Raw genomic sequence first — 23,619 nt, forward strand, 5'->3', positions numbered from 1 at the left:
GCACTGTATATTTGTGGCGTTTTCTATTCTCTTCATAATTTATTTGCTGTTTGACCTTTTTAAAGGAGTAACAATGGTTATTCGCATATTGGAATCTAAAAAAAGGGGGAAGTGGAAGTATTACTTGGCTGAATCAAATGGCAGACCAGCAACACAAGGGGTTTGCAAGAAATCTGAATCTGTAAAGATCTACTGCTCTCTTGGCAGTCCTACGCTGCACCAAAGATCAGTTCAAATGAAAGGAAAAAAAGCCATTCTCTGCAGCTATCTGTGGTGTATTTCAAGGTCTGTCATCACTGGATGCATTAGAGGTTTTCTGCTGGTTCTGCCAACTAGGAGTTTCACATGGCTTTTTTAAAAAAATTACTCAGATAATGAGCAACATAACTCTGCCTCCCTTATTCAGCTCTGACTGCAGCAGTTGTTACGTTGATGATGTCTATTGTTATTTCAGGCAGACTAATAAGAATTGTATTTTCTCCATGGCTATTCCAGCAAGTCATAAATGTGCTCCTTGGATACTCTAATAACTGCTCTTCACTTGCCTCTCAGGAATAGTTGTTACCTCCTACTTTATCTGATGCCTTTCCAGGCTTGATACCTGTCAGTCAAGCTCCTTTTGAACATAGCCATACAAATAGCACACAGGTTTATATACCACTTTATAGTGCTTTACAGCCCTCTCTAAGCGGTTTACAGAGTCAGCCTATTGCCCCCAACAATTTCATTTTACCCACCTCGGGAAGGATGGAAGGCTGAGTCAACCTTGAACCTGGTGGGATTTGAACTGCCAAATTGCAGGCAACTGGCAACCAGTAGAAGTAGCCTGCAGTATTGCACTCTAACCACTGCGCTGCTGTGCAGAGCTGGTATTCAGCTGATTCTGACCAGTTCTGGCGAACTGGAAGCGGAAATTTTGAACAGTTCAGAGAACCGGCAAATACCACCTCTGACTGCCCCCACCCTTGTCTATTCTCTGCCTCCCAAGTCCCAGCTGATTGGCTGGGTCTTCTTTTGTTGCCCTGCACAGGAGAATGGAGCTGGAAAGCAGGTTAGTGGGGTGGGGAGGGAATGGGGATTTTACAATATCCTTCCCCTGCTATGCCCACAAAGCCACACCACACCCACAAAGCCACGCCCACAGAACTGGTAGTAAAAAAAATTGAATTCTACCTTTGCCATTGTGGCTCTTAACTTGGGTTTAGCAAAATAAATAACCTAACTAATAGGTCATAAAAATGGAAGATAAGTTGTGCCAAATAGGACTGTCAGAGTTGTTTCCTTCTACATAGCCCCATGTCCTCAACCTGTTCATTTGGGCCATGTTACATCCACTACTTTAAGTACTTATCTACATTTGCCCAAATCATGTTATTTTACATTAGGAAGAGTAATTGGTACTTGATTTTCTGCCAATAGATGGGAGGGAAAATAAAGTCAGGAAAATCCATTAATTCCTTTCCTTAATGTGGCTCACAGTAGATATTGTATATAAAGACAGCGCCCTTCATCAACTCTGCTATTGTGGGAGAACAGGGATTGGTAATGAAGGCAGCACAATTTATTCCAGTTGTCTGCCAGCTCAGGGAGGGAGGGAGGAAAGGAAGGAAAGAAGGAAGGAAGGAAGGAAGGAAGGAAGGAAGGAAGGAAGGAAGGAAGGAAGGAAGGAAGGAAGGAAGGAAGGAAGGAAGGATAGATGGATAGTACTTTAATGGATCTATTTGAAAGCCTTCAGTGTATTTCTGTTTGGTCAAGAAACAAAACAAGACAATAAAAAGCAAATTACATATGCTTTGTTGATAGTTCATATATTTCATAATCATGATTTTATAAGGTTAATCAAATAAGGTCAAATAATTGCTAAGGTAAACACTATTTTTATGAATGTCTATGGTTCATAAATGGTTTTTATGGTTCAAAGTCTTCATAGGCAACATTTTAATATGTGACATATAAATGGAACATAAAAAAACAATTTCTGGCTCTTATCCTGATATGGATCTATAAATCTTGACTGAAGCAAATCATTAATTAAGATTTCATTAAATTCAGGGCTACCTAATGACGAAACTACCAAAAATCTCCAAATTTGCATTCTTCTGATCTTAAGAGCCCCTTACATGCTTTCTAACTTTCTTCCTACTTTTAAGGAAGAAGAGGTTGAAGGGTTTTTTCAGTCTTCTTTCAGCACATCTTTTTCTTGAAGAACCTGCTCCTTCTGTCTTTCTTTCCATTGACAAACTCTTGTATCCTCAGTGGATCTGCTTTTCCTCCATACATATTCAAGTTCTCTCTGAAGCACCATTAGGTTAGGTAGAAGAGTGGGAAAATCCAAGGCCTCCTGCCATTTTGGGTGTACAATACAGATGTACAGAATAGCTCACTGTGATATTATTTCTTCATCCTCCTGATTTTCATTGTATTGCCTAGATCAGTGGTTCCCAAAGTGGGCAGTACCTCCCCCTGGGGGGGGGGATGCCTTAGGGGGCGCTAAGAGGCAAGGGGGCTGGCAGTGGGTACTAAGAGGCGGCAGGGGGGCGCTGGAGGAGTCCAGCTGCACCAAAAAAAAAAAAACCACGTGGCAGCTGGAAGTTTTTTGCAGGCATAAGGGATCAGCGCAGTGCTGCAGATGGGATTCACCCTTCTAATCCCGGAAGCGCTGCCTGCACTGAGCCGCAACAGATCCCCATGTGGGCTGGGTCAAGCCAGCTGTGAGGAAGGTCTCCCCAAGAAAGTGAGGTAAAAGTGCATGCCCCACCTCATAGTTGTGTCGCAGGAATAATGTAGGGTGGGCCTTTCGGCATGTTGAGCGTTCTTGGTGGAGTCGAGTCTCGGGAGGTTTTGCTTGGTGGGCCAAGGCTTAGAAGTCGGTGCAAAGTGATGTCAGGGATTACGGGAAGTGGGACAGGCTCTGCTCAGAAGCAGCTGCTGAAGGGGGGCACTAAGAGGTAGCAGGGGGGCATTTGAGGCGCTGGCACAACAGGCTCATCCCATTGACTGTTACACTGGAGTGGTGCATGGGGCTCAATGGCGTCAAACACACCGGTGGCAGCACATTGGGAAAGTCACTCTGGCTTTGCTCTATTTTCCCAAAGTGCCGACGCTGTCGCATTCTGTCTGTCTGTCTGTCCATACATCCAAAAGGTCTATGCCTGCCTGCCTGCCTGCCTGCCTTCCTTCCTTCCTGACAACCTATCTACCTGCCTGCCTGTCTTTCTGTCTACCTACCTATCTACCTACCAATATAGATCTATCTACCTACCTACCTGTCTCTCTCTTTCTCTATCCATCCATCCATGTTCGAAGCGCTGGCCCCGCAAGCACATCAGGAAGCTAGAGCAAAGCCAGTCTGGGAGGGAGGGAGGGAGGGAGACAGAGAGAGAGAGGGAGAGGGAGAGGGAGAGAGAGAAACCTGATGCATCAAGATTGAAATGAAGCCTAGTTTAGACTGATGCCCTTTTCCACATTGAAACATCTTTGGCTTCTATTAAAGATTTTGTGGATGAAACATATCCAAGACTATCAGGAAGCTCTCACATTTTGTTGAGGCTTTAAACAGGATCCATTGGATCAGATCTCCACCCTAAAAATTACTTTTCCCCAATGTATTACAGTGCCAATTCTGAAGAAGGCAAAACCAAAATGTACTGGAAAATTATAAGGAGAACACACACACACACACACACACTCCCTTCTAACCCTGCTGGAGCAGGTGATTGGACTAGAATAGATATCTCATTATCTTTCTCCTCCCTCCTTCTATATTTCTTTTTCTTTCTGTCCCTTCTTTCCACCCCCCTTTCTTTGTCTGCTCCTTTATCGTTCTTTCCCTTTTCTCTTTCTTTTCTTCCTTCCCTCTTTCTCTCTCTCTCTTTCCCTCTCTCAGGCTCACCCCACTGACTTGGTGCACTGCTTCGCTCGGACTTGCTTGGGCAGCTCCCTCCAGTGCAGCGGGCTCAACGGGATGGACCTGCGGGGCCAGCACTTAGAAAGCAGCAGTGGCAGCATGTTTGAAAAGTAGAGTAAAGCCAGAGGTCAGTAATTTTTGCTGCAAAGAATCACAAAAGCTTCTGGGCTGTGGACAAGAAGGGACACACATGTCAATGTAATTCAGTGACATAAAATAAAGAAATACAAATAAAACAAATCAACAAGAATCAGCAAAGCATCTCTGATGAGATTCTATTCACTACTAGAATCTAATCAGAGTTGCTTTGCCGATTCTAGTGCAATGACCTGCTCCAGCAGGGTTAGAAAGGAGAGTGTGTGTGTGCGTGCGTGTGTGTGTGTGCGTGGCTGTCAAAAGTCCGAAAACAGGTCAAGTAGCTCTGGGGAGGCAAGTCATAAATTAGAACACTTGCTAAACAACCAGACATTAAGTGAGGACCACTTGTATTTGGTTTGCCAGTTACCTGGCCATGCCCACCCATTCACATGACCACCAAACCACACCTACCCAGTCATGTGACCAGCAAGTCACGCCCTCAAATTAGGTCACGCCCACAGAAATTTGAATCCCACCCCTGGGTGGGGGGCACCAAGGATGAGTTTTTAGCACCAAGGGGGCGGTGGACTGAAAAAGTTTGGGAACCACTAGCCTAGATTGTTCACCTCTTCCTGCCAACCTTCTCTAACTCTCTCTAATCTTCAGTCTCTTAAAGTGTCCATCTCCTATATCCTCTCCATAATTGATTTCTCAGTTCAGAATTCAATGGTGGGATCTCATGAACTTCCAAAGGCTGTAACTTCCCTTAGCAGATAGAACATTTATAAATATTGCTCAGTATTATTTCTCTTCAGTTAAAAATTGAAGATTTTGTCTCTAAGAGCTTTTACTATTCACAAGGTTTTTCATAAGAGACACTTGCCAAAAGAGATCCTTTGATACACTATATATTTTCCACTTAACTGAGCTGCCTTACTGAATGTGACATAAATTATAATATGAACAGTTAAAGTAGATTGATAGCCAAGGAAAATATTAGTCTATGTTTTTTATGTTTGTTTTAACTCAGCAAGGATTCCTTGATGAAATTACAAAGTTTGTAACTAGTTTGATTACAAACTAATTTGTTTGATAATTCTTTGACTTTTTTAAAAGATGGGCAAGCTTGGTCAATTATATATTCATTGATATATATATAGAAATATCAATACTAACTTTGATAATTAGTACCCTTTTTGAGATCGTAACACCCAAGACTTTAGTAGTAGATTATTTAAATAAACTTAATAATAGTAATAATATCAGCAGTACTGCATTCTAGTAAGATTAGAATATGTAGGGGATAAAAATGATAAGGTTGTTGTTTTTTTACAATGCATGGATTAAGGATCCATTGACTTGTCTAACTGTTAGTATGTGGTACATTTATAAAGGCAGGAGCTTTCTTGTTTGACAAAGTTTTATTCCAGGAATTGGTGGTGATATTAACTCTGTTGATCAAGCTGTATATTTTTGTGATTTTTATGAACCTAAATTGAAAATAACACATTGATTCAAACAAATTTCCCACAGAATAAAGTACAGGTAGCCCTCAATTTACAACTGCAATTGAGCCAAAAATTTCTGTAGCTAAGTGAGATAATTGTTAACCAGAATAGTAGATAGCAGAAATAATATCATCCACAAAATGTAGACTCCCCGTACCTACTTCCTTTATATTTTCACCCCAAGATTTTTACTAAGAGTTTTAAAAAGTAAAGGAAGATGTAAACAAAACAAAAAAATCCAATGCCATGTTCTGAGACCTGTCTTCCTGGAATATACAATATTAATATTTGTATAAATTCATTGACAATTTTAGAAGATTGACTAAGTGCCTTTTTGGGAGTAAATGTATCTTATGTTCCTAATTAATTTTCATTGCTTTCTGCTTTCTGAAGGAAAGCTGATTTCATTGGTATTTTGAGTGCTATCAAGGAACTAACAAAATTAAAATGTCTGTGACTGTTTTCTGTATGTGGCAAGAAACATGCAGAATGTAGAAAGAATTTACACTTTGTGCATCCATAATATATGCATATAGGAAAATTGTTGCATAGGAAGCAACCCCATAGCAGTATGGAATGTCAAACAGTGGTTTTATGAAAACATTTAGATGAAGGACTGAAATAGAGCAACAAGAGACAGAATAGACAGGGAAAGGGGGAAAAGGAAATATGGTTTCAGTTACTTCTTAAATCAAACTAGAGCTTGTGAGAGAGTACTGCCTAAAGGAAAGACTGAGATTAAAATTGCCTTTGAGAGGTCAGTTTGACTTATAACCTTCATATTATAAAACTATTTCCCTGCCTGGAGCCAGGAGGCAACAATATGTTAAAAAGGTCTGACAATGTGGCACCGTGAAAGATAAGGAGGCAATCTGGAGCATGAAAATGGACCTACAGGAAAGCTACTTTTTAGCACAGCAACAAAATGGGAATGCTAAAAGTTTTAGTATCTTGTCAAGACAGCACTGACACTTGAATGACTGGCTTTGCTATAAATTCTAGAGAAATAAAGAGCCAAATGGTAACAATATAAGACTATCAGAGTTATAATTGGAAATCTTTTTCAAATATAGACACAGATTTGGAAAGATCAAAACCTTGCTTGTGAATTGTTGTTGGAGTTAGAGATCTCTAGAAGCTTCAATCAATCAATCAATCAATCAATCAATCAATCAAAATAGAGCTGGAAGGGACCTTGGAGGTCTTCTAGTCCAGCCCCCTGCTCAAACAGGAGACCCTATGCCATTTCAGACAAGTGCCTGTCCAGTCTCTTCTTAAAAACCTCCAGTGGTGAAGCACCTATAACTTCTGAAGGCAAAGCTGTTCCACTATTCCATTATTCTCACTGTTAGAAAGTTTCTTCTTAATTCCAGGCTGCTTCTCTCTTCCATCCATTGTTTCTTCTTTCCTCCATTATTCACTTTAGTAACCTTGTGAAAATTGGTATTTACAAGGTGTTGTTGGGTTTGTAATCCCCAAAACTTCAACTTTCAAAATGCCACTTCCCTACTAGCTGGGGAATTAAAATATTGCTATCACAATAAATCTGGAGAGTGCCAGGTTGGGAAAAGCTACAAAACAGATTTTTATGGAACAAACTTTTGGAGCTGCTGACCCAAGTATATTCATAAATAAAATCTGAGTATCAAAAGAAGAATAACTACTCAAAAGTCTTGCAATAAGAACCAGACTTTATATTGAACAATTGTAAGCGAACTCAATAGGAAATGTTAGTGCAGATTGAGAGATGAAACACATGGACTGTCTCAAGCCACATATATTAACAGGAAAGCCAATGTGATGAAATGATGAGAGTCTTAGCGTATGATTGGGAAGACACCTTTTTCTTCCATGGTGTCACAGCGGTTAGAATGCAGTATTGCACGCTAACTGTACCAACTACAGGAGTTCAATTCTTACTGGCTCAAGGTTGACTCAACCTTCCAAGGTTGGTAAAATGAGGATCCAGATTGTTGGGGTCAATAAGCTGACTCTGTAAACTGCTTAGAGAGGGCTGTGAAGCACTGTGAAGTGGTATATACTGTAAGTCTAAGTGCTATTGCTATGCTTCACCTACAAAATCCACTTGAAGAATCATATATCTTGACCTAAATTTCCACCCCCGGGGCAACTTTTAAAATAAAATGTTTGTATTTGGCTTATAGGAAGCATATCTACTGCCCTTAGATATTTGATAAAAGAATACAAATGTAATTGATACCAACCTAGCTGAATATTAATGTGAGACTTAGACTGATGGTGTGGACTTTAAAAGACAGTATTTGTAATGACAGATGATACAAATGACAATGAATACAAGAGAAGTGGAGAAGCTGTTGAATAATCTTACTATTTAGAAAAGCTATCCTTCCTGAAATTAATGAATTCTATAAGGCAGCTTATATGTCAAAACTTCAAATTGAACAACAGAGAAATAAGTGTTGCCTTTTGAGGGTAGAGAAGTCACTTAATAATTCTGATTCAAAACTCTTCCTGTGGCAACAATCATTTAACTAGTTTTGGACTCATTATATCACATTAAAGATATAAAGAGACAATGCTAGAGTTCATTAGTTCTTGGCTCTCTTCCTTTGCAAAATATTAAAATAGTATAGAAATCTTATTGAAGAGAATTATTTTGAAAGGCAGTGATCAAAATTACTAAAGTATATCATCTGGGCTATCATTTATTACAATATTATATAATTGCTAGGATGATAACTTATATACTGACTGAGCAAATGGAACATTGTTGGAAATGGGTGCATATCTGAAGAGGAGGAGGAGGAGGAGGAGGAAGAGGAGGAGGAGGAGGAGGAGGAAGAAGAAGAAGAAGAAGAAGAAGAAGAAGAAGAAGAAGAAGAAGAAGAAGAAGAAGAAGAAGAAGAAGAAGAAGAAGAATCATCATCTCATGACTGCTTTGTTATTATGCTTCCTTTCTTACATCCTCATCTATATGGGTTGGAAAATACCTTGTCAATACAGCTAATCGGATCAGATTTACATTAACATCTAGCAGATGACCATTATAATAGACTACAGATGCCAGATTGGCATTTAGGATGAAATCCAATCATGGATTTCTCCCGAGACAGTTGCATCCATTAGAAGAACCAGAAGGAAAACAATTTCTGCTCTTCAGGCATCTTTAAATGTTGTGGTTTGGAGTGCACCCACTCCTTCCAGAGCAGAATTGTAAAGATGTACAGTCGGATAGAAAGGGAAGGAAAAGAACTGTCCTTTGCCATAAGCCTGTTGTTTAACATTCAATTTCATGTTTAGTTACTAAAAAAAAAATTTCCAGAAAAGAAAACATCATTTCTCCAGTTGCTCAATGAAATTATTTAATATGTGTGAGTAGAGGTGGTGCTAAATGTTTTTTTGGGAATGAGATGCAATATTTTATAGATGAAGTGCTTTCCTGCTAATCTTGTGATATACTCCATTTCACATTGTTTTGGTTGATGTAAGGGCAGGAATAAAAAAATAATAAATCTGAATGTTCAAAGACGCCAGAAGAGCTATGATTGACTAATCCAACTCTAAGCATATTAGAGGGATAAACAGAGGAGATAATCTGTTGAGAGATAATCTTTTGGCATGAAACAGATGGATCAGAAAGAGAATAGGATTTTCTTTTCAACTCACATATGCTACTCTGAAATTATTGGCATGAAGCTTCATTTTTAGAATCAACCATGATGAGAATTTCTCCTTGATATATTTTAATGCAACCATTTCTTTCATTTCTTTCTTGTTCCACTACTCAAGGAGTGGTCCATCCAATCTGCCATAATTTCATAGGATAATCCACAACTAGGCCTGGTCCAATAATTATTGAGAAGAAGAATAAATGTAACAACTTTAATTCAGAAAAAAGGACCGGCGTACTGTGATGACCTGTTTTTCATGCAGTTACTTTTTCTATTTCTGCTAAGCTGCATGTCTTGCATATAAACCAGGGATGGGGAACTGTGGCCCTTTTGTGACTTGTGGACTTCAATTCCCAGAATTCTGAGCCAGCCATGGAAGTTGAAGTCCACCAGTCATAAAGATACCATAGTTCCTCACTTCTGACATAAACAATAAAATGATAAACAACAAAATTGTAAGTCTTTTCAAGTTGTGGATTCAGATAGCAAAAGCTTTATTTGGCAACAATGCCCTATATTTGTACACATATTTGATAAATAGGATTAATATGATTGGCTATTTAAAATATCTGCACACAGAACACTTTAATAGATAATGCCAGGGATCAACTACAAATAATTAGATTTCAAATAAGGAAAACTTCAGAGTAGTTGCTCGTAGTGCTGCATGATGATGATAGGTATGTGATATGAGACATTTATTTAGTTTACATTTTTATGGCTACCCAATTCTCAACAAAGATTCTGGGAGACTTACACTTTGAAGAAGCATAAAAATTAGGAATTAAGGATGAAATAAATGTGGAAGAAAAGGATGCACATTTGCACCTTTGTTCTAGAAATACTAGCATAAATAACTGTACAGTAATAGTATTTTGGGGTAGGGAATCTGTGACTCTAAAGACTCGTGTGACCATACCTAAGATTTTTTTCCTGCCACCTGGAGTTCCCTTTGATTGTGACTGGCAAAAACAGATTTTGTGATTTTGTGAAAGTCTATCATGGCAATACAAGAACATAAAGAAATAGAAATACACACTTTAACATGTATCATGAAAAATGAATAATCTCCTCAGAAACCAAGGCTTGAGGAAAATGCCAGCCTTACCCAACAGCATTAGATGGCTCTTCATACTTGGCATTATTATTCTGCCCCAACCACCAAAATGTTGCCCACTTTGGTAGAGCTGGAGGAAACATCAGGTTTCCCTTTGATAGTGTTTTCTATTTCCTTTCTTAAGTCCTTTGGAGACAGCGTTGTCCCTCTGTACAATTTATTTCTGCTTAACAGTCTGAACCCCTGATTATTTGATTACACCTGTGATTAATTGGAGGTGTCTGTAAATGATAATTGTTCTTTTCCCTTACTTCCCTTACTTTCCCCGAAGTTAATCAAAAACTTTGATTCCATAATAAGGATCTGCCCTTTACTCTTTATGCATATGCCAATGACGAAAACTAAGAACTGTGGAGAATCTAACTTTAAATGGGGAAGAGTTCAACTGTAATTTTGAGAAGAGCATCTGTTGAAAATTTTATATCAGAATCAAGACTTGCTATTTTGAGAAGGTAAAACTAAATTAAAACGTAGATTGTTTATTTCTCCCATTGTTGCATGGCACAATGTTTTTTTAAGATTATTTTTTAACTCACCATTACGATTTTTGCAAGTAGCATATGTGACAGGCACAAAGTCAGTCAGCCACTTTTCATGTCTAAGGTAGGACCAGGACTCACAGTCTCCTGGTTTCTAGTCTGGTGCCTTAACGACTGGATCAAACTGACTAAGTAGTACTACTGGTAGTAATGGTTCTCTTTTTCATATGTTTGGAAGGCTTATGCTTGTCTCACAATAACTCTTAACCAAAATCTGATTGTATCAAAGAAATGTGATTCTCTCCTGCAATTACAATTAGATTCTCCTCTAGCTTTAATACAAGTATCTTACAAAGAAAATGTGTTTTCTTTTTAATGATCACTTCTTACTTTAGGGATTTCAGTTTCATTCCTTTAAGAGCCATTTAGTCATATTAAATTTAACTCTCAGAATTATCTATTATGGCTTAATAATAATGCTTTCAAGAAAAAAAAGATCATTTCTGAAACTTTATGTTAATAGTAAATGAAATAATTCCTTGCAACAGGCAAGCATTTCCACATGTCATGAAGCCAAGAAGAGGGAGTACATATACCCCAGTGTTTAATACAAACTGAAAATATATGTCTGTCTTTGGCTCTTTGCAAGGAAGGAACCCTAAAATAAACCCTACATGTTTTAAAATTTGTATAAGTCCATGTTCCTTAATTCCCAAATTTCTTAGACTCTGAACACTATGCAAGTATATTTCTGTCAAAGTGTCACTGTTACAAATCCATCCTGTTCCCCTTCTACTCTTCCATTGTGTCATATAATTCTATTAGATTGTTATTTCAGTCCGTAATATAAAATTATTTCTAAATGACTTGTCAATAGAACAATACAACTTAATTGCCTGGTCATTAGATTTGAAGCAACAACTGGCACTGTAATACTTGCTGTTATTGTTAATAATAACAACATTATTATTATTATTATTATTATTAACAATATTGTTAATATTGTCATCCATATAGGTAGAAATCAGTGCTTTTAGCGATGTATAAAATTACAGCATATAGCTAGTAGAACATTTAGAAAATGGTATTATTGTCCCTGGCAGGAAGTAAGTTTTGTATTTTCTTGAAAAAATATATTTTAATATATTTTTTTTACAAACTTCAGGAGGAAAAAATTGCATATATTCAGAGGAAATCTGGTTTGTATTTGAATTTTCAATACCTTCTTTTCAGCATAGAGTAGATGCTTTCTCTGGACAATCTACCTCATAGTGACTGAACCCTAAATGAATGTACAACCGAACCCATACATGCAACCTTCTACAATGCTGTTACAAATCTGGGACTGGAACAACTAGTAACCAACAACACTAGACTAAACAACTGCCTCGATCTCATCTTCTGCAATAGTTTGAATTTAATTTACGGAATACAAACTAAAGAACCCTTTTCCAGCAGTGACCACAATATGATTGACTTTTGTCTCACCATACGCCCACACAAAAATCATCACAATGACAAAATCCCCAATTATAACTTCAAAAAAGGCAACTATGATTTTATAGACAACTATCTCTCATCCCTTGATTGGCAATCTCTATTCACTGGATGCAATACTGTTGAAGACCATTACAACATATTTTTACTTGAAGTCAAAAGAGTCATCAAACTATATGTACCAACAACAACTCCCAAAACAAAAAACAACAACAGATTACCCATAACAATAAGGAAACTTCAATCCAAAAAGAGATCACTCTGGCGGAAAAACAAATCTGGTCACGTTGCCAATTTCAAAAGCTGATACAAAAATTTATACCTGAAGACTGAATGCACCAATTATCACATTAAAAAAGAGGAAAACCTTCTACGCACCAATTCCACCCGTGCTTTTTACAATTTTGTAAACAACAAACTAAAAGACTCAAAGTCCATCCCACCCCTGATAGGACCTAATGGTAAAGACTGCAACGACGGCACCATTAAAGCCAACATCTTTAACACATTCTTTGGCTCAGTATTTGTAAACAGCAATGGATCATGCCCAGTATTTCCTAGCCGAAACACAGACAACTACAATGATCTAATACATATTGATTTTACAGAAGACAATGTTGAAAAAGCACTATGTAATCTAAAACCATCTCTATCTATTGGACCGGACAGAATATGTGCCTACTTCTTAAAAAGCTATCCACTGCCATAGTTGAACCTCTAAGCATAATCTTTGAAAAATCTTTCAGGACCAGTTTCTTGCCATAACTATGGTCACAAGCCACGGTCATCTCCATCTTCAAAAAGGGAGACCCCAGCCTAGTTGAAAATTACAGACCAATCTCCTTATGCTGCATCACCTGTAAAGTCATGGAATCAATTATTAACCAATCCATTATCCTCCACTTAGAGACAAAGGACCTACTCTCCAATAAACAAATTGGTTTCAGGAAAAAACTATCCTGTAATCTGCAACTCTTACACTGCAAAAACATATGGACTACACAACTCGATCAGGGCAAAGCAATAGATGCAATCTACATAGAGTAAAGCCTTTGATTCAGTGGTACATGACAAACTACTCCTAAAACTAAAATCTTATGGTATCTCTGGACAACTGCATAACTGGATAGAACCTTTCCTGTCAAACAGACAACAAATGGTCAAAATTGGGAGTGTCCTATCAAATTCTGTACCTGTCAATAGTGGTGTCCCCCAAGGCAGTGTTCTAGGACCAACTCTCTTCATACTCTACATAAATGACCTCTGTGATCATATTAAGAGCAACTGAATTCTTTTCGCTGATGATGTAAAGCTGTTCAATACCACAGACAATACTGCTACCCTTCAAAAAGATCTTGACTATGTATCAGAATGGTCAAACAAATGGCAACTTCAAATCTCAACAAATAAATGCTCTGTCTTACATATTGGCAAAAAAATATATCAGAAAATAAAATACAAGCTGAATAGTCAAGACCTTGTTGATGATCCAAGCTCTGTAAAGGACCTTGGAATACTCATTTCTAATTATCTAAGTGCTAGAGCCCATTGTAACTACATAGCCAAAAAGGCATTAAGAGTTGTTAACCTAATCCTACGTAGCTTTTTCTCTGGTAATATCACACTACTAACTAGAGCATACAAAACATTTGCTAGATGAATACTCAAATACAGCTCATCAGTCCAGAACCCACATTACATATCTGATATTAGCACAGTTGAGAAAGTCCAAAAATATTTCACAAGAAGAGTTCATTGTAGAATACCTTATGCCACCAGATTTGAAATTCTAGACCTAGAAAACCTTGAATTACGCCGTCTTCAGTTTGATCTAAGTATGGTATATAAAATCATACATTGCAATGACTTACCTGTCAATGAATACTTCAGCTTCAACCATAACAACACAAGAGCATACAATAGATACAAACTCAAGGTTAACCGCACCAAACTTGATTGCAGGAAATACGACTTTAGCAACAGAGTGGTCAATGTCTGGAATACTCTACCTGACTCTGTAGTTTCTTCCCTAAACCCCCAAAACTTTAACCTTAGACTGTCTACTATTGACCTCACCCCTTTCCTAAGAGGTCTCTAGGGGCCGTGCATAAGTGCACCAACGTGCCTACCGTCCCTGTCCTATTGTTTCTTTTATTTTTCTTATATGAACCCATTTCATGTATTCATAACTATGTATATACTTATACTTATTATCTTTTAAGCAATTGACAAATCAAATAAATAATTAAATAAATAAATAGACGTTTCAGGGAGTTGAATGGTATATAGTACATTTAGTTTTGTATGGGCTCTGCTGAAAAGTTTGGTGGAACCTTCAAAAAAATGGTCAGTATTCAAAGGGAAATTGTGGGATGTCCAAGCATAAACAAATAAATATTTAAAAAAAAAACAATTGTAAGTCAATCTTTTTAAATATATGGGCAAGTAAAAAGACCATTTTATAATAACCTATGATCAGGCAGTCAAAATGACACAGAATGGCAAACGAATTCTATTTTCCTATTCTAGCATCTTTTTTTAAAGCAGACCTGCTTCTTTGTGGAAAGTCAGCCAATTGAAACATACATCAGTATCTACATTTAGATTATTTACTTCATTCTATCTTGTTGCAGACACCTTGCCTACTACAGTTCTGGAAGGGAAATTTAAGACTTCCGTTCTTTTCTCTTCCCTTCCCTTTCCAGCAGGCAGGTAAACAGTGGCTGCTGGATGGGGGACAGAACAAAGGATTGCAGGCTGGCTGGGAAACTGTCACAGATCACTGAAAATGAAAATCACATGACCACAGCAGCAGTCAATCACACTGATGCAACCACAAATTTTCCAATTTTCATTCTATGGGGATTCATTGGCCATAGATTTTGGACACATTCTGTAAGTTATCCCATTTGAGGTAGCTTGGTTGAAAAACTTGCCATATAATCCATATTTTGCCCATTTAAAGATTATAAAAACAAGCGTATATAGATTAGAAATAGATATGTTACACCTCTTTTAATACACTTCCCAGGATGCAAAGATACTTTCTATATTCAACTATTGCTAGTTGATCCTACATCTTTATCAGCAGCCAGATTTCATAACCGGAAGTCAAATTCTGACCAGCAACATATTTTGTTCATGGATAAGAATTCTGGTTTCTTTTTGTTTGGCTTTCATAACATATTCCTTTCCCACCTTTTATCGTTGTATTATTTGGTCTAAGACTGGAGACTGAATAAACAAATAAAAAACCCATACAAGGCATGCCAAAGACAGACTTGGAAAGTGAGGTAGAAATTCCTGTAAATAATGTAGGGATGTGGAGCATGCATAAGTATTTTATTTATTTATCTTATTTGGTTTGTCAATTGCTTACAAGATAATAGGTATAAGTAAAAACATAGTTATGAATACATGGATACAAAAATAAAAATAAAAGAAACAATAGGACAGGGATGGTAGGCACGTTGGTGTGCTTATGCACGCCCCCTACAGGCCTCTTAGGAAAGAGGTGAGGTCAATAGTAGAAAGTCTAAGGCTAAGTTTTTGGGATTTGGGGAAGAAACCACAGAGTCAGGTAGAGTATTCCAGACATTTACCATTCTGTTGCTGAAGTTGTATTTCCTGCAATCAAGTTTGGTGTGATTAACCTTGAGTTTGTATCTATTGTGTGCTCTTGTGTTGTTATGGTTATAACATAGATATGCATAGGATTGCTTTTATTGTTCCTTCAAATACTTTGTAAATGAGTAGGGATTAATTAACTAAGCTCATATCATGGAATCAGAATTTCAGAACTGGTTTCAAAGCAGCACAGAAACCTCATATAGAGGTGCTTCTTTAAGACAGTAAAACACACTAATGGAATCTAAGACTCAGATAAAGAAAACAATATTTCACATTCATAGAGTTTCTTAAGTCCTTGGCCCAGACCTACCCTTTTTAGCTATGTACTGTGCTGGGGGGAATCATCCTAGGGATGAATTATGTCTATCACCTTGAACTTCTTGAAGAAAACATGGCACTGAGCAGAATCATTTAGATTAGCAGTCTTCCAGACTACAACTCCCACAATTTCCTGCCACAGCCTCTGTTGATAGGGAGTTCTAGTCTCCATAAATCTGGAGGGTTACAAATTGGGGAAGGCCGATCTAGACTCTTTGTACATTCCTTTGTTTCCTGTTAATTGCCTTCTGGTTGGTGATTTCAAATTCCTTCTCCCCGAGAAGAAATGTTTCTCTTTTTTAAAAAAAAAAAAGAGAGAGAGGGACCAATAGTTCTTCCTTAGGGTTTTAATTTCAAAGGGGTCTTTTTACCCCATTTCTCTTTAAATCACAAGCCTTTTCATTGATGCTTGGACTCCAAATCCCCCAAGCGGCCAGATGCCCAAGAAGGAATGAAGCTATGGATTACAAAACATATGGATTTATTTATTATAGGTGACTTCTTTATTAAAACATCTTAACACAGTTGTTACACAGCTTCTTTCCCAGGCCCCTGCTGTCATGCATTCTGACTGGTGCAGGTAACTCACCCCACATCTGCTTTCTCCATTTGCATTCCAGCTCTGGACCACCTATATTACACACCGGTCTCAGTAGCAGAATCCACACAAAGACACTTCAGGGACATTATTTGGCATGATTATCTGCCATTACAAGGTCAATAGTGCACATCAGCTATTATAGTCATTGGCCAAGCCATCTCCTTTGAATACCACATGTATTTTGTATTTTGCAGCTAACCTTATTAACATTTGGTAGAATAATAAGTAACTAAGAAAGAAAACTCAGAGTCACCTAACAGGGTAGATGAGTGGCATAAAAAATAATTAATAAGTAAATAAATTTTATTTATTTATTTATATAAACATGCCTGTAGTAATTTTTTAAAATAATTTTTATTAATTGAATTTTCTTGTATACAACATCATTTCCATTCATTACAACGCTTCTGTGACAGTATGCATAAACCTTAGCTATTTTGTACATTTGTCTATATTCTTAATCTATCTTTGTCCACTATAACTCTGTAGTAATTTTCTATTCTGCTTTATTATACTAAACTGTGTGGTTAAAATGCCATTCTTAAGACTAGAGGCAAACCATGGAACACTGATCTGGTAGTTATTTATTCCAATAATATCAATGTTTTTATCAGTGTAGGACAGAGGTGATATTCAGCAAGTTCTGACCAGTTCTGGAGAACCGGTAGCAGAAATTTTGAGTAGTTCGGAATACCACCTCTGACTGGCCCCGCCCCCATCTATTCTCTACCTCCCGAGTCCCAGCTGATTGGCTGGGTCTTCTTTGGTTGCCCTGCACAGGAGAATGGAGCTGGAAAGCAGGTTAGTGGGGTGGGAAGGGACTGGAGATTTTGCAGTAATCTTCCCCTGCCATGCCCACCAAGCCATGCTCACAGAAATGGTAGTAAAAAAAAATTGAATCCCACGCTGGTGTAGGACATGATTAAAATATTGAGCTGGGGCTGAGGAGATCCAGGTTCAAGACCCAGTTTAAATATGAAACTTCATTAGATGACTATCTTTTGAGACAACTAAGGCAGAAGCTTATCCACCCCAAGGATAAAACACTCAGACATAAACTGAGCAACGGGATATATGCAGAACAATGCAGTGAGCCACATGCAAATTTGTACATTGGGGAAACAAAACAGCCACTTCATAAACGCATGGCACAACAAAGGAGAACAAACCCATCAGGACTAGATTCAGCAGTCCAACTGCATTTAAAAGATAAAAGCCACTCTTTTGAAGACAATAAACTCTATATTTTGGACAGAGAAGATCACTGGTCTGAAAGAGGGGTGAAAGAGGCCATCTGTATCAAAATTGAGCAGCCCTCTCTCAACAGCGGGGGAGGGGATATGACATCATCTATCTCCAGTCTACAACACAGTCCTTTCAGCAGTTCCAAGAAGGCTCCACACCCATTTGCACCATTCAGGTGACCCTGAAGACACAGATAAACCTCCATGTGGCCTCAATGGTTCTCTAAAAGAATGCAAGTGACCAGCTGTCTCTCCATTCCCCACCATCCAATCAGAGCTGACGAATCTTCTTGGATGAGAAGCAAAACATCTTCACAGAAAAACCAGAAAGTCCAGTTGCCTCTTGAAAAAAGCATCTTTGGGACAACAATGACCTGAACACAGCCACCCCCTACATTCATTCTCCCTGCGACATGGCAAATTGCCTGGAGCAACTCAGAAGCAGTAAAGAAACCATTTAATTTATAATAAACTACTGTATAATAAACTATTTTAACCAACCCCCTCATTGGATTTGTTGCTTCAAAGCTGGTCACTGTCTTGATTTCCTTTGATGAATGATTTGATGGGTGAATTATTGAACTGAGGCTTTGAAACCCATTTGATCCTGAAATCTAGTTGCAGGGGTTGGGATTTTACAGCAACCATCACTGTAAAATTGACATTGTACACTCCCAATATACAATAATCAGTTGTACAACAAGAAAAAGGGACAGAGAGATTTTGGAGACGAGTGTTTGGACTGTTTGCAACCAAGTCATTTTGTTAATCAGTACTTATTCCTCATAAATAATTTATGTTATAAAATAAAAGAATTTTATTGGTACAATAGGCTGCACTTTTTATTATAAGTATGTTTTTAATATTTCATTTTTATGAAGAACATTTACAAATGCAACAATGAATGTATTTACAATTAAATTACTATCAGTGGCAGAAACAGTAGAATTGTTATATATTCCTATAATAAATACCATAGGCATTAAAAAAAAAAAACCACCACCATGGCTTTAAAGCAATTTACAAAATATAAAATAATGTAAAGGTAGTCAAATACAAGAAGTAACACTGAGAATCTTCATAGACACTCTAGAAGTTTTGCAACCTTGAGTTGGAGGCATGTCATTACATTTACATAATTTAGCCCTGATTATTGGCTAAATGGTGAGGTTAGAATTAATTCTATATTACATACTATATTATATTATTATATTTATATTCTGATTAATAAATAGGAAATTATTCAGACTGTGGCCAAAAAAACACATGGATACCTCAAATGGAATGGATGCCCAAGAACCAAGGTTGAGCTAAAGGAATCTACCTTTTTCCAATTAATGTTGGAATTTAAAACATTGGGCTTAGTATTAATGGATATTTCCAAAATTGAAATATTGTGGGTTATATAAATCAGTGATGATTTTCAAGCATTTGCCATAAGCGTAAATAGTAGCCCAACTGGAAATTGTTACAATTAATGTTTTAAGTCATCTTTGAATCTGTAAAAGTCCCATAACTCCACATGGTTATATATTAGTGTATCCATTTTTCATGGAAAACAAAGTAATTTGTCACAGGGTGATACCGCCAGATTTGAACTTCCTCGTATGAGAAGGGTGTGTGGTTAAAATAGCACAGAAGGTGAAACCTTTTTTAAAAAAAGAAGATTAATTTAAACAGTTTGTGTTGTGCTATGATATGTGTGGTCACTCAGCTGAAGGAATGGGAAAGGGGTTTTATAGGAGTACCTGATCTCAGAGTTTAAACAAAAGGGAGTAAAGAAAAACAAGAATTAAAGGACAAATGTTTTTCCCCAGTGTGTAAACATATTATTCACCTAATGGTCAGTTGCACAAGGGCAGGAACTACTTTGTTTCACAACAGTATTTTTAAAGTTTGACATCAGGTGGATCAAATCACAGTGTGAGGAAATCCATTTGGAGTATCATAGAGTTTTAAGGATGGAAATTTCCCAGAACAACCAAGTATCCAATCTATTCTCCTGAAAGAGGTCTCAGAAAGTTTTTGCAATTTAGTTTTTTTACCATTATTGTTGGTTGCCCTAAATGCCATTTCTAGAAGAAAAATAGCAAATAAAGCAGGCAGGTAAGCAATAAGTAAATAAAGATGTGTTCTTCGTGGCTGGCCAGGTTAACTAATTCTTTTGACACTGGAGGTCAGAAAATCCTCAAAGTTCCTCTCCTTCAATGAAAGAGAAAAACAAAAAATAAATAGGGATACTCTGACTTTTTATGATACCAGAAGTTAAGCTTGATTCAAAGGTATCTTTATCTTTATGACACCTGATACTTGTTCCCTTAAGAAGACTCCTCCTTTTAGGTGATGGCAGGACTGGTATTAACAAACATTCATTGGAAGGATGGGAAGATAATTGGTTAATTTACAATAAAAGAAACACTCTTTGGTTAAACATTGATTGTGGAGAAGCTCAAGAAAAAAGAGAGTTCTTTTGTAGGACGAAGATTAGCCATGAGTCATAGGCTTTACAAAGTTTCAAAAGGGGCTTGACTTCTCTAGAGGTTCATACAAAGCAGCCCTTGGAAACTGCCTCCCACAGCAATGAATCCCTATCACTCTAAAAATGACAGGACTACACTATCACTTTACAATAAGCCCAGACCTTTCATCAAACATATTCATAAGCATGTTTGCATAAATATATGGAATTACGAGATTAGGGTCACCAAAACCCCTATCAGTAAAAAACAACAACAACCCAGTGGATAATTCCTTGCTGCTTTTCCTAGCCATATACAGTACTGTAGTTATTGATTCTTACTAGGGATAGTACTAGACATTTATCCTGTTCCTCTAGAATGATTTAAGATCTTCAGAATTTACTCCCTCACTCCTCAACCCCATTTTCTCACTACATAATGGTTAGGGGGGGTTGGAGGTGGGTTTGTGTTAGCGGAGGAGGTGAAAGCAGGCTGCTCGGGGAAATTGCAAGCGCCCCTGCTCCTTCCTTCCTTTCCTCCCATTTGAGCCTTTCCTTCGGTGTCAGCAGGGCTGAGTGGCCGGTAATACAACAACCTTGGCCCAGGTGTGGGAGGAGAAAAGATGCTTTTGTCATTCTTAGCTAGAGAAAAAAAAAAAGTAACCCAAACCTCAATTAGATGGGCGGCATTAAAGTTTAATAATAAAAATAAAATGTAAAAAACCCCACAGAATTATAGAGGTCCGGCAAGGCAAAACATGAGCTCTACACACTGGCCATGAGAAAAAGTAGAAGTCCCAGAAAGAGAAAATAAGAAAGAACAGGCTCTGTAAGAAGAACACATTGCTATACAATTGTAATCACATAGAGTACCATATAGAGGTCATTGCAACAGTGTATAGGACAATAGTAAGAGAATATAGTATAGAAGCAGTAGGAAGCATTCCCATATATATTTGTATATTTTATACCTTCCTTTTATAAATACCTCTGATTTACAAAATAGAAAGCTGCTCCATCCCTTATAGAGAAATATAAAGGAAACCACCTGGTCCAGGGTTCAGTGATTTTGTACCTCGGATCAGTCTAATTGGGCATGCATTAAAAAAAGAATTTGTAACAGGGCATTGTGCCTTGTTCTGACATGTTGGCAACATTATCTGGCATTGGCGATTGCTCTTGCCTCTTTCCTAGGGCAGAGAAAGAGGCTTTGGCCCAAGTCAATCAGATGGCTTTGTGCCGAGGGCAAGGCATTGGTGTCTAGCTTGGAGCCTTAATCACTACATCAGACTGGCTTTCAAAGATATTCAATAAAGGAGAATATTTGTACCTTGGGATTGAAATTAGGGGTCCCCGGTGCTCTCTGAGCTGGGTTGTTTTCTTTCTGACATTTCATTATTTAAATTAGGCAACATCAGCAGTTCTAGCAACCAAACTCAGAAAATACCAAGAATCCCTCAAAGATGGTCAAACTTCACAGAATGTGGCAGAAGTGCCAAGAAAAATACACATTATGCTCCCAGGTAATGTCCCAGGTCCTTGGCATGTGTTCTGCTTCAATTGTACACTGACATCGTGTTTCCCAACATCTTCTCAATGTTGCTCCCAATATTCTCACCCCCAGCCAGCTAATTGACCATAGGATGGAGTAGAACTCTCAGTTCTCCAGTTTCCAATCCTACCTACTATATCAAACTGACCCTCTGGAAGGAACTCTTAACATACCCTGGTGCCTTATCAGTATTTCCCCATAGTCTTGGTTCTTGTTTTCTTCAGTGCAGAAATAAACACAATGAAGCAAATTGGGTTGGGCTGCTCATTGAATTTTTGTATTTCCTACTGGGCAAAAAGGCTGGTCAGCTCACAAAAAAAGATACTGTCTGTTGTTGGGAAGATGCTAAAGCTAAAGACGTTTGTAGGACATTCCGAAAATGCTCCTGGAATTTGCATGGGATGTGTGCATGGGTTAAAACTGATGGTCGAAATTCCCATATAGCAGGAGTTCCCAATCCACAGGCCGCAGCCCACTACTGGATCACGGCCTGTTCAAAACCGGGCTGCAGGAGAAATGGGTAAGTGCATGGCACACCCATGAAGCTCCACTCACGTGAATGTGGGGGGCAAGCATGCCACAACACAAATCTCCATTTGCATAAGTAGAGGGCGCATGCGCTCGCACATAACTTCATTCACACGAATGGAGTTTTTCACACAAGTGCTTTCCACCTACACAACTGGAGCTTCCCATGGAAGCATCAGCAGCCTCCACTCATATGAGTGGAGCTTCACATATGAGCGCAAGCACCCGCCACTCGAGTGCAAAGCTCCATTTGCACATGTGGAGGGCGTGCATGTGTGCAACTCACACAAATGGAGCTGCGTATGTGCACCTGCCACTCACATGTCCCCCTCCCGGGCCAGCTGCCAAGCTAGAAAGGTTTGGGACTGCTGCCATATAGCATCAACCCCACTTTTAAAAATAAATGAAATGTAATCAAGAAACTAATATGAATTAGAGGTGAAATTGATGCATTCCTTTGTTTATGACAAGAACTCTAAGAAGATTGAGCATGATAGTTTCCCCTGTGTTTAAACTTTTCAGGGCTACCTCTTTCATGTTCATTCTGGGAATGGTGGTCTACAAAAGATAGATGGACAGGTTGCCTGCAGACATGTGGAATATTTTTATAGACAATAATTATCCCCTTAAAAGTCATATCACTGGTAAGATTGATTTCCTGCCACTGCTTTAGGCATGGTGGACTATATCTCATTTTTAATGCTGAAACCCCAGCAACTGAGATTTAGAAGGAGTCTATGGAAAGTTTAGATGAAAAATGTTCACCCTTTGACTCAAGAGAGGTTTATATACTGGATTAACCACTGCTGGGATCAGATGATCAGTTCTCTGAAGATCTTGAGATGAGTGATAACAGCATGGACATCACTTCACTTCATTACAGTCCAACTTATAACCCACCAGTTGTGCTATTTCTGCAAGTAAATTAGATTGGCAGATTAAGGCCTGTCCTGATGTTTGGTTGAGAGGAAAGAGTGAGAACCTCTTTGACTTTGTAAGTATCAGCTCAAATATCAGCACAGGGTCTAATCTGCCAGTCTAACTCACTT

This window comes from Pseudonaja textilis, chromosome 1 (genome assembly GCF_049901715.1).
Source record: "Pseudonaja textilis isolate UNSWEBS1 chromosome 1, rPseTex1.2, whole genome shotgun sequence".
Lineage (NCBI taxonomy): Eukaryota > Metazoa > Chordata > Lepidosauria > Squamata > Elapidae > Pseudonaja > Pseudonaja textilis.